Genomic DNA, 9,756 nt, shown 5'->3' with positions numbered 1-9,756 from the left:
CATCAGCGAGGAATTTAACAAGATCGGTGAAAAAACTCGCGATTCCGATCGAAACAAAATTATAGGAATCCATCAATGTCTGCCGGCCATGGCGGTACGTTAAGTACAAAGCGAAGATAGGGCGCGGAAGAAAGCTCGTAGTTAAATTATAGTCGTAGAAGATAGTTGAATAGTTGGCACTTAACTTGATAAGATTCCATTTTTTGACTATACTTGAAGAAAACGAGCATCCAAGTTTCGATACTTGTATAATGTATGACGGGACAAAGAGATAAAACCATAGATATTAGGCGTAAAAAAGATCACAATTACACCAATAATAGGTATGAATTTAATTGATTTGACGATGCATCGAGAAATATAAAAATGGACGATATTTGTATTTCGAGTTTAATTGGAAATCAAAAGCGTATATATGCTAAAGCTCTGTTAATTCGTATCTGAGTGGTATTTCTGTATCTTCCAATAATTTTATTATTTAAGTTTGTAATTAATAAAATGAGTGTTAAAAATGTTGTAAATATACATTTATTAAGGGATAAGTTAAATCACGAATTTAATTGAATCAAGCAGCATGTAAATGGTAGTTGAAATAACATCATGAAATTTGCAAACCCGTTTTGGAGTAAACAGGATTAGCTTGTAAATACGTGTATAAATACCATTTCCAGAGGTGTACCACATGAATTTCATGATTCAATTATAAAAGCACAAGGTATCCTGACTACGATGATTAATTTGACGTAACGCGGAGATTTTGCTAACAATATTAAAAAAAAGAAAAAAAAAAAATTGGAGCACTTTCGCTAACAATGTTTACTTTATCTTTGCTCTTTCTTATTGAAACCTTTTCACGATCACGTAGTTTCGCGATAAATCACGAGTCACGACATAAACGTATTAGGGAAACGTCGCGTATCAGAAACAATATGAATGCATCCATCTTGCGAATCCGTTTTCTGATAAATGAGTTCGGGGACAAAGAGAAGTCGTGCAGATTTTGATATGTTATCAAAAAGCAAAAAAAAAGAAGGAAAAAGAAGAAAAGAGGGAAAAATATCGGACAAGACGAAAGAAAGGGTGAATGGGCAAGCATGTGGTCAATTCTTGGGTGTCGGGTAGTTGCGCAGAGGACAATTCTGATTGGTCCGTCGCCGCCGGTCGGCTGACGCGGCTTGTGGCTTTCGGCTCGTCGAGCTTGCCTCGACTCGCTCAGTCGCACTCGAACCGCGCATCGGTGAGGGTGCTGTGTCGCCCTCTGTCGGTAGTTTCTCTTTTCGGTGTATGCGTGTGTGCGTACTTATGGGGAACAGTTGCCACGCGAGTCGTACCACGTTGTCCTTTTTTATATTTTTCTTTCGTTCCAATTTACGCTCGACTGGGACATTTAATCGTGAAGAATTCCGAATAACTGAACTTTAACGGAACAATAACGAAGTCATTCGAATCGTACGTTACATCTTTACGTTTTTTGTGCTTCTTGTTTATCTACTTTTAACGGTCGGTAAAGGAGTAAACGAGTAAATGCGCGACAAAAGATCATTCGAATTTTGTATATTGGCATCACTGTTTCACGCCATTAGTGTCCGTTTGAAATTTTCACGTGAACATTCGCGAATTTTGATAATGTTATATCGATATTATATTCTCTAGTTTTACGCGTAATAAGATTTTGAACGTAATTCAACGTGTGAAATTCGGTGAAAACAGATCGTGTGTGATCAGATATCGAGCTACATAACAACGTTAAAGGTAAAAACTGTCAACACACTCACCGTACGTTCCATTTTGAAAGCGAGACATTCGACCTGGCGATTATTCCAACTCGTGATTGCGTGATACGTAGTAGTCCGGTTGTTTTCTTCATCCTTTCAATCCTTCGATGGTTATTTAAAAGAATATTGGACGCCATTGAACATTCGGTTTTGTTCCCAGTCGATGCGAGGACACAGTGAATAGTCTCGGTGCGCGCGTGTTTGTCGTCGACGTGCAGTTCGAAATCATATTCACGAGAATATGAGGAGTGTGGGAGATAGATCGTCTTCGGCGTAATCTGGCGTTGACGTGACCTAGCCTAACGTAACTTTTGTTTGGGACATTGGTCGCCTGCGCCTCCATTCTGTCACCCATCCCACGGTTCCATTCGTTCGGTGCTCTCGTGTGTGTGCTCACTTTTCTGGAGTGTGTGCGACTGCCTCAAACAGCAACGAACGACTTCACACGTTTCCTCGGTAAGTGATTCACCATATTTATATAACGGTGGCACGTTGTCGCGCGGATTTATGAATAGGTGTCGTGTTTACCGAAGGTGAGCTTCGAACGACCGTAATATTCATAATATCGAACGTCTCTCTCTCTCATATTTACGTTTATATGAATCGCTGTTTTGCTTTAATTGGAATTTCACAACGACCGATTTACATTTTTCTTACGCTTTCTTTTTATTATTTGTTTGGAAATCGTGAATATAGAAGATACGTATTTCGTGAAATGAGACGCCATTTTGATAAGCTTGCATTACTTCGATATTTTGCGATATATCGTTCAAATTAATGGATGCGTTTCAAAGTAAAATTAATTATTAACGTAATTCAAGTTTTTTTTTCATAAATTCTTAACGTCTTTTTTATCCGTTTAAAGTAATTTCTAATCAAAAATACAGAATAATAGTCGGATTTATGTCTCGGATATAATATTTTATAGGGGACACGAAATTGAATTTCAATTTCACTCGTAATATTTCCGTCCAAAAATTGTTGATTCGAATTGAATATAAAAGAGACGTTCATTCTCATCGTGATATTTTGCAAGCTTTTAATATCTATCTGGACATTGCGCGCATAAATAATTTTTATCATTACCAATATTGGAAAACGCTCGATATCGTAAAATACGAACGAAGATTATAATTCATTCCCGCCAATATTCAAATTTTTCTCATACCGATATCTTTATACTTTTTACCCATTTGTTACTTTTATATATATATATATATATATATATATATCTTATAAGATATATGAAGTAAAAATTATTTTAATCTTCATTCCGTCACAGTTTCATAAATATACGTATAAAAATAGCAATAAACACGTATACTTATGAAATATCAGATCGGGAAAAATTATCTAGATTAGTAGGCAACATAAAGAAATTATGTTAAATAATACTTAAATGGTACATTCAACCTTGTTAAAATTCCAAGACCAACGTTATTTCATAGAAATCGCGAATAAAGTATGAACCGTCCGTTTGCCAACAGATTCATTAATGTTACTATTCTCAATTTCAAAGTGTTTCAAACGGAATTGTAAATACTCTTAGCATAAGAGGATCGCGCGACTCGCGTCCACGAATTTTTCATTTCACCTGAAAATTCATAACACGAGTCGCGTTTCGTTAAGCGTGTCGCGTACCCTCTCCCGACCGTGTCCTGTTCCAAAGAGTCGCCTCGCCGCAGAAATAATATTCGCTTTGGTGAGTTCAAAGCTTTGCCAAACCGCGGGTTAGTTGCGGAGGCTGGTGGCACATGGTGCTGAAAATAGGCGGACACCAGAGGCGGCGTTGCATCTTTCCACGAGCTCGTTTGGAATGACTGTTCCAGTATCTGGAATCGTAGTTAGAGAGACAGAGAGAGAGAGAGAGAAAAAAAGAAAACATCGAGGAAAGAGTGGGTGGGCGCTAATTGGTTAATGACCGTCATTACGGATATAGAGGAGTAAAACGGAATTAAAAATATCGAGCTTTCGTACAACCAAAGGAAACCACTTTTCATTCTTTTATTAGACTTTAGCGGAGAAGGAGTATGACACACAACGTTTTGATCTATATATTAAGTTGTCTCGAATATTCTTTCATTCGTTTTTGCAGTATATTTTAATGATCTCAGAAATAGTTGTTCCATATTCTTACATTCTGATTTACTTTTTAATATTAAAATGTTTCTTCTAACTTTTCAATAGAATATATTTCTTGTAACATATAATGAGTTTAGGATTAAAATTGATAGGATTATATTGTTAAAGGAAAATATAGGAATATGGAAAAGAGATATAAGATATTAAAATTTTGACGTGTATCTTTAAAAATGATCAAAACTTAAACAAAGTATAAAATAGATTATTATATTAACTCAAAAACCGAAAAAAAGAGAAAGATATTTCATATTCCTATTCTTCCTTCCTCGTACTTGCGTTAATTAAGAACATATCCTGACTAAAAGATCGTTTCCATCGAACCGAATTTCACTTCGTCGCATAATTTTCACGTAAACTCACTTCACTCCGATAAAGTTTGAATTCCGCCAATCTCGTTTTGCCTTCCTTCATTTAGATTCCGCGACTACCTTCTGCTTGTTTGTCGAATTCCTTCTGCACTCTAACGCTCTCGTATATGGAAATCAATGGAATTTCTCCACTTTTTCTCTCCCTTTTTTTTCCATCTGCTCCTCCAGCCGATCTCGTTCGCTTTGTTGATCGTCACGCGGTCATATTCTTGGTATTCGTTTCCACGCGTGCACGCAGAATCGTCGGCTACTCGTCGACTGGACGATCACGTTAAGGTCGCGAAAATACTTTGCAACAACGTTTCTTATCGCGTTTCATGACCTCGTCGCACGTGATCCGGTGATTAGGGTTGTGGGCTCTAGATATTTCTCTTTCCATTCGGATCCTCTCTTCTTTCAAAATGAATAAGAACAAAGGACGGGAGTTCCCCCCTTGTCGATTTCTTTCACGCGAAATTTCAAACTGGCTTTTATTAAAATAGATTTCATCTAGAACAGCGGCGATTCGAAGTTATTCCAATTAGATTTCACGTATCGTTTAATTTCTACGCGATTTAATTCGCGTCACGGCATATCGATTGAATTATTGCGAGTTTAATCGCTGAATACCGAACGTTGACAGCGTTTAACGAATTTTCGACGAATTAAATCTTTTATAGAGTAGGATGTGTACTGTACTCTTTTTTTTTTTCAAACGTCTCGTTTGCGATCAAAATTTTTATTAATAGAAGAAAAGAAACATCGTTACACTTTGAAAATTACATCGAAGATTGATATTCAACGAAAACTCTGATAGTGAAGAACATAGATACCCTGATAAACGATTGTTTTTCTCGAATAATCGTATCACAAAGAATTGCTTCTCATTTAATGCATTTCGTGAATGGATCATACACGAATGGAGGAATGGAGGAAATTTATAGACGAATTTTTCTACGAAAGAAATATAGAGGACGAGCCATTTTGTCCCTGGTCCTTTTATCGAGTGATCTGCGTATACGTACAGCCCCTCCCTTCCCCCTGGCATTCGTAATAGGGAAAGTATGAGAAATTGAAAGATTGCAGATAGCGAGGGCCAGAGTTCTCCAGTGACGTGCGAGTTCTGAGAGTCACGTGAGGTCGAGTGAGTTACACCGTCGCCCTCGCTACACAAGAATACACTTACGCGGTGCGACATTCATTTTCTGCTATCGTGAGTTGTACCTAGACGGTGGGCGAGTCGCAAGATTGAAAAATTCCAGATAAAAATGTTACATTGCGTTTTCCACACTCGCCGAACGCTCTCGAGCGAGAAATACGCGCGTTACTTCGCGTTTTTCTCACAGTTTTGAAGCAACTCGATGTATATTATAGTATTATAGGAATAAGTTACTCTCTGGTAATCGAAGAATCAATTATTTTCTTCTTTTCAAATTAGAAATAATAATATGTACGATAGATCGAAACGTGTATCACATATAATTTTTCTTTGTCATTATCTTTAATACAAATTTATTACAAGTTAGTTTTTACCTTTGCTACTATTTCTACTCTTCGCAGTGATAAAGAAGAAAGGGAATTCTTCAGAAGAAAGATACATTTTAACTTCCACGACCACTGTAAAAGATTTTTTGCGGCGTTAAATTTATTACACGCGACACTTTCGCAAAAGATAGCGTCCTTGTTAATCGGCGTTAATTAGCCAGAAAAGGGCAAACTCGAAGCGCTTCTTATTCGCTGTGATCGTGGAATTAAACGTTTTAATTATTATCACATTACTTTTTCTCGCGTACATCAAATTAAAACAACGAAGCGTCCTCTTCCCGCTCCGACCGGAATTTAACGTAGCATTATTCCAGCGATCTTTTCACGCGGGGAAACTTTGATATTTCCTTTACGAGATTACCCCCTCTCTCCCAGGATTCGGTTATACGGAACAATTTAAAAGTTGCGCTTTGAAGATTCGCAACTTTGATATCGCTCAAAGATAATTGGATCCACGGTTATTGCGTGAAACGCAGAGATTCCCAAAAAACAAACGAATTTTCCAACGAATGCTTCCATCTCGTCGAACTCGAAATCTTTTTATCCCGAATCGAGGCTCGCCTAATCTAATTTTTCCGATAATAATTTTCGCTCGCCAAATATTTGATCAGGATCGCGATTTCCCTCCTCCGAAAAAATCGATAGCGTACCGTGAATCCATCCCCCTTCCAATTAAATTTTATCCATCTTTAATTCCCTTCTTTTCTTCCAATTTCCCTAAAAAAAAAAAATATCACGCGTTGATCGCGCATTTAAGGGTTCATAAAGATAGCGACGTCGCGTGAAAATTTGTCGAGGCGCGCGCGGTTTCAGGGGCGTCAGATGGCTGGCAGTTGAAATTTGCATAAAGGGATTGCGAGAGGAGGGGAGGCTCGTTCTCGTTTTTCGTCGGTGGCGGGTTATCCATGCTCGTTTCGTTCCGCGGCGCGAAAATGCAAACGAATACAGGGGGGGACGTGGCATTCTCTCGCGTAATTGGTTTCACGCGGGACGAGACGATTTTCATTGAATCGTACGTGGAACCATCCCCTTGTATCTTGTCCGCGATCGTATCGCGGGAATGGCGCTCGTTTCTCGCATCCCTCCCCTTCCACAAATTTCACACGCGCGTATTTTAAAACTGCCGTGTCGTCAATTGAACCACATTCGAGACCATCGTTCACTTTGTCGCTCTCCTTAACGCAACGGCGCCCGGATTACACGATGGCGTTTAGTTTCGACCTGCTCGCGGTTGCCTCCATTAACGCACGCACACCCAGGTGGAGGAAGACGGCGGTGCATTTGCCAGTCGAGCAGGATTCAGTGACAAGCGTGTGTATATATGTGTTTCAGTCGGCGGGAAGCACTTAAAATTTCCATTTACTCGTTGCACGCAGTGTATTATTCGTATCGGCGTGTGAACTGGCTTTCGTTTTTTGGGAAAAGGGAGAAGGGATGCGGATTGCGCGGATGGACGAATGTCCTCGAACCGACGACCGAGGAAAAAATGGAAAGAAAGACGAAATGCTTGAACGTTTTGAAGCATAATGGCGTCACTTGACCGAAATATACGTTCCCCCGGTGTTGGGAATGGAAAGAAGCGTGTGGTCAAAGGCGATATCAACCGGGGACTCCTTGCATTTGCGCACACGCGGGAGAGGGAGAGAAAAAAGAAAAAGTAGAAAGCGAGGGGATAAAAGCGTAATTTTTGAAGACACATCAAGTATTCCCTGTACGAGGTGTACGTCTTTGTGGATGGATACGTGCGTGCGTTACGTATGCAGAAATGTCTCTAGAGATTGTTTGAGGGGAAGGGAAAGAGAGAGATCGCTTGACATGTACAATTGAATAAAAGTTGGTCGTTTAGGGAGGAGGGGGAGGTACTTCTGGCTCGTGAACTTCTTATGGACGTTCGTGAGAGAAGTTGGTCGGTGAAAGTTGGTAATCACGCGGGTTTGGTTGTTGCGCGAGGGGGGGAGATGAAAGAATCGAGTGGCCGATCGAGTCGTTTCGGATGGATCGATGGAAACACTGTGTTAACTCCACGGTTGGTTGGACAGTTGGTTCCTGGATCGATCCTCGTTACAAGGGGAATCGCTGATAACCTGGTACGAAGTTTATCCACTTTTGTTCGATAATACATCAGGTCTCTTTTATATTCCACGTCGCGAATAAAACGATTCTCTTTTTACCAATAACGTCTTGCTTCCCTTTCGAGACAGCCATTTCCCGTGATTTATAAGTCCTCGAGTCGTCTTTGATAAGACGCGAAGCACGATCCCTGGCAAGAAATATTCGATAGTCCTTTAAAGCGCAATACCTTCTTAAAAATTGAATCGAACAACTCGAGTTTCTTTTATTTTTTTTTTATGAAATTAGAGAGAGATTGCCAGAAAAGTACGTTGGATTCGGGAAGAAAATAATGTTTACAACTTTCTTAAACTCGCAATGTAAAAATTAAAGTCGAAGAAAACGTGGAAAGATATCGAAGAATGATCAAATACTACCCCTTCCGCCAACGGGTACGTTTTAAGGATTCAACGTTCGTATCCGATTGCATTTATGAAAGAAGTTTGTGAACGCAACTGTACACACACACACAGAGAGACACGCGTGCGCGTTTTCATCTTTACACGCGTTTCTCGCCAATATCGTGGAAGATTCCAGCAGGCGTTTATCGAAAATTCGTATGGGCGGAACGACGACGTCGCAACCGTCGTTGCCTGTGTGTTTAACTTCCAAGGAAGGACGCGCATATTTTGACCGTCCCCTTTAGGTATTTTGGTAATAGCACTGCCAGCTATGTGGAGTGCATCCTGAAAGCTGGGAAAACTGTAGCCAGCCGGAAATACCTTTGACTCAGGGCTGTGAGCTAGAAATGGTCTGTAAAGGATTATGTATATATATATCTGAATTGCATATGCAATATTTTAATTCTCTAATATATGGAGAATTTTATTAATGTCTCACTTTTTTCATTAATATCGATTAATACGTGACTCGATTTCCGTATCTAAATGAGATTTATCTCTGAAAAGGGAGAAACTTGTTGAATTTCTTTTGAACTTCAAAATCGTTGTAAAATTAAAATTATCAACACTGAAAAAAAATAGATTATTGGCGATAATTAAAGGTAGATTTCTCGGCAGATCTTTAAATAATACGTGACTACGATCTACACTCGCGAAACTTTTAGACATATCGTTCGGTCAAGCTAAGGATAATCTCGTTTTTTTGCTGGGGACGTGATGCGCATGTTTGAAAATCGAAGAGGAACTCTCCCCCATTACCGCATCGATGCGACCTGCGTATCAGGAACGCAATTACACCGCGTGCAGAATGCAATTATTGGAATTCAATTAATGAGAGCTGTCGGATTCCGGGCCAGATTCGCCCTCCCGGAACAAGAAACTGACGATAATTATACGTGGACGTGGAGGAAGGAAAAGAAGAGAAGAGAAAAAGAAGAAGAAGAAGAAGAAGAAGAAAAAAGAGAGAAAGAAAGAAAGGAAGGAAGAAAGATCTTGCCATAGTTTAGAATGATCCGTGATGCGTTTCCCTGTTAGGGGCGGCTCCTTGGAGATCGAAAGGATAACTTTTCCGTGAAAGTTCGACGCTTCTGTGTTAACGGCTCGGCACGTCGCACCTGTTTCAGAAATTGATGCTTCCACGAGACTCCCGCGGGAGAAGACGTGTGGAGTTCTCCTAAATAAGGGATCGAGCTCAGCCTCACGGCAACTTGGAAATTGCGGCCGTGACGTGGTTGCGGTGATCCCTCACGTGCGATCGCGATCACCCCTTGAATAAACAGCTTTCCTCCCCCTTTGTCTTTCTCCCCTTCCCCGTTTTTGCGTTTATCCCATTCAGAGACCGCTATCGAGAGATGAGAATTCCCCGGAGAATTCTAATATCTAATACCTGTTGAAGTTTACCTTTCCACGCGATCGACCCTTCCTCTTCCAATTCCT

The 9,756-nt window shown here is 39.9% G+C and overlaps 1 protein-coding gene across 2 annotated transcripts in view; it reads left to right on the top strand.

Moving 5' to 3' along the window:
• Positions 1-1,220: 1,220 nt before the first annotated feature.
• Positions 1,221-9,756, top strand: part of LOC411213 (discoidin domain-containing receptor 2) — a 228,311-nt gene continuing 219,775 nt past the window's right edge. For both annotated transcript variants that reach the window (XM_006565510.3, XM_394687.6), the window contains exon 1: positions 1,221-2,231. The gene's annotated coding sequence lies outside the window, so the exon portion shown is untranslated. The remainder of the gene's footprint in view (positions 2,232-9,756) is intronic.

The sequence above is a fragment of the Apis mellifera genome, linkage group LG7, assembly GCF_003254395.2.
Source record: "Apis mellifera strain DH4 linkage group LG7, Amel_HAv3.1, whole genome shotgun sequence".
NCBI lineage: Eukaryota > Metazoa > Arthropoda > Insecta > Hymenoptera > Apidae > Apis > Apis mellifera.
This window is presented reverse-complemented; position numbering and strand designations above follow the sequence as displayed.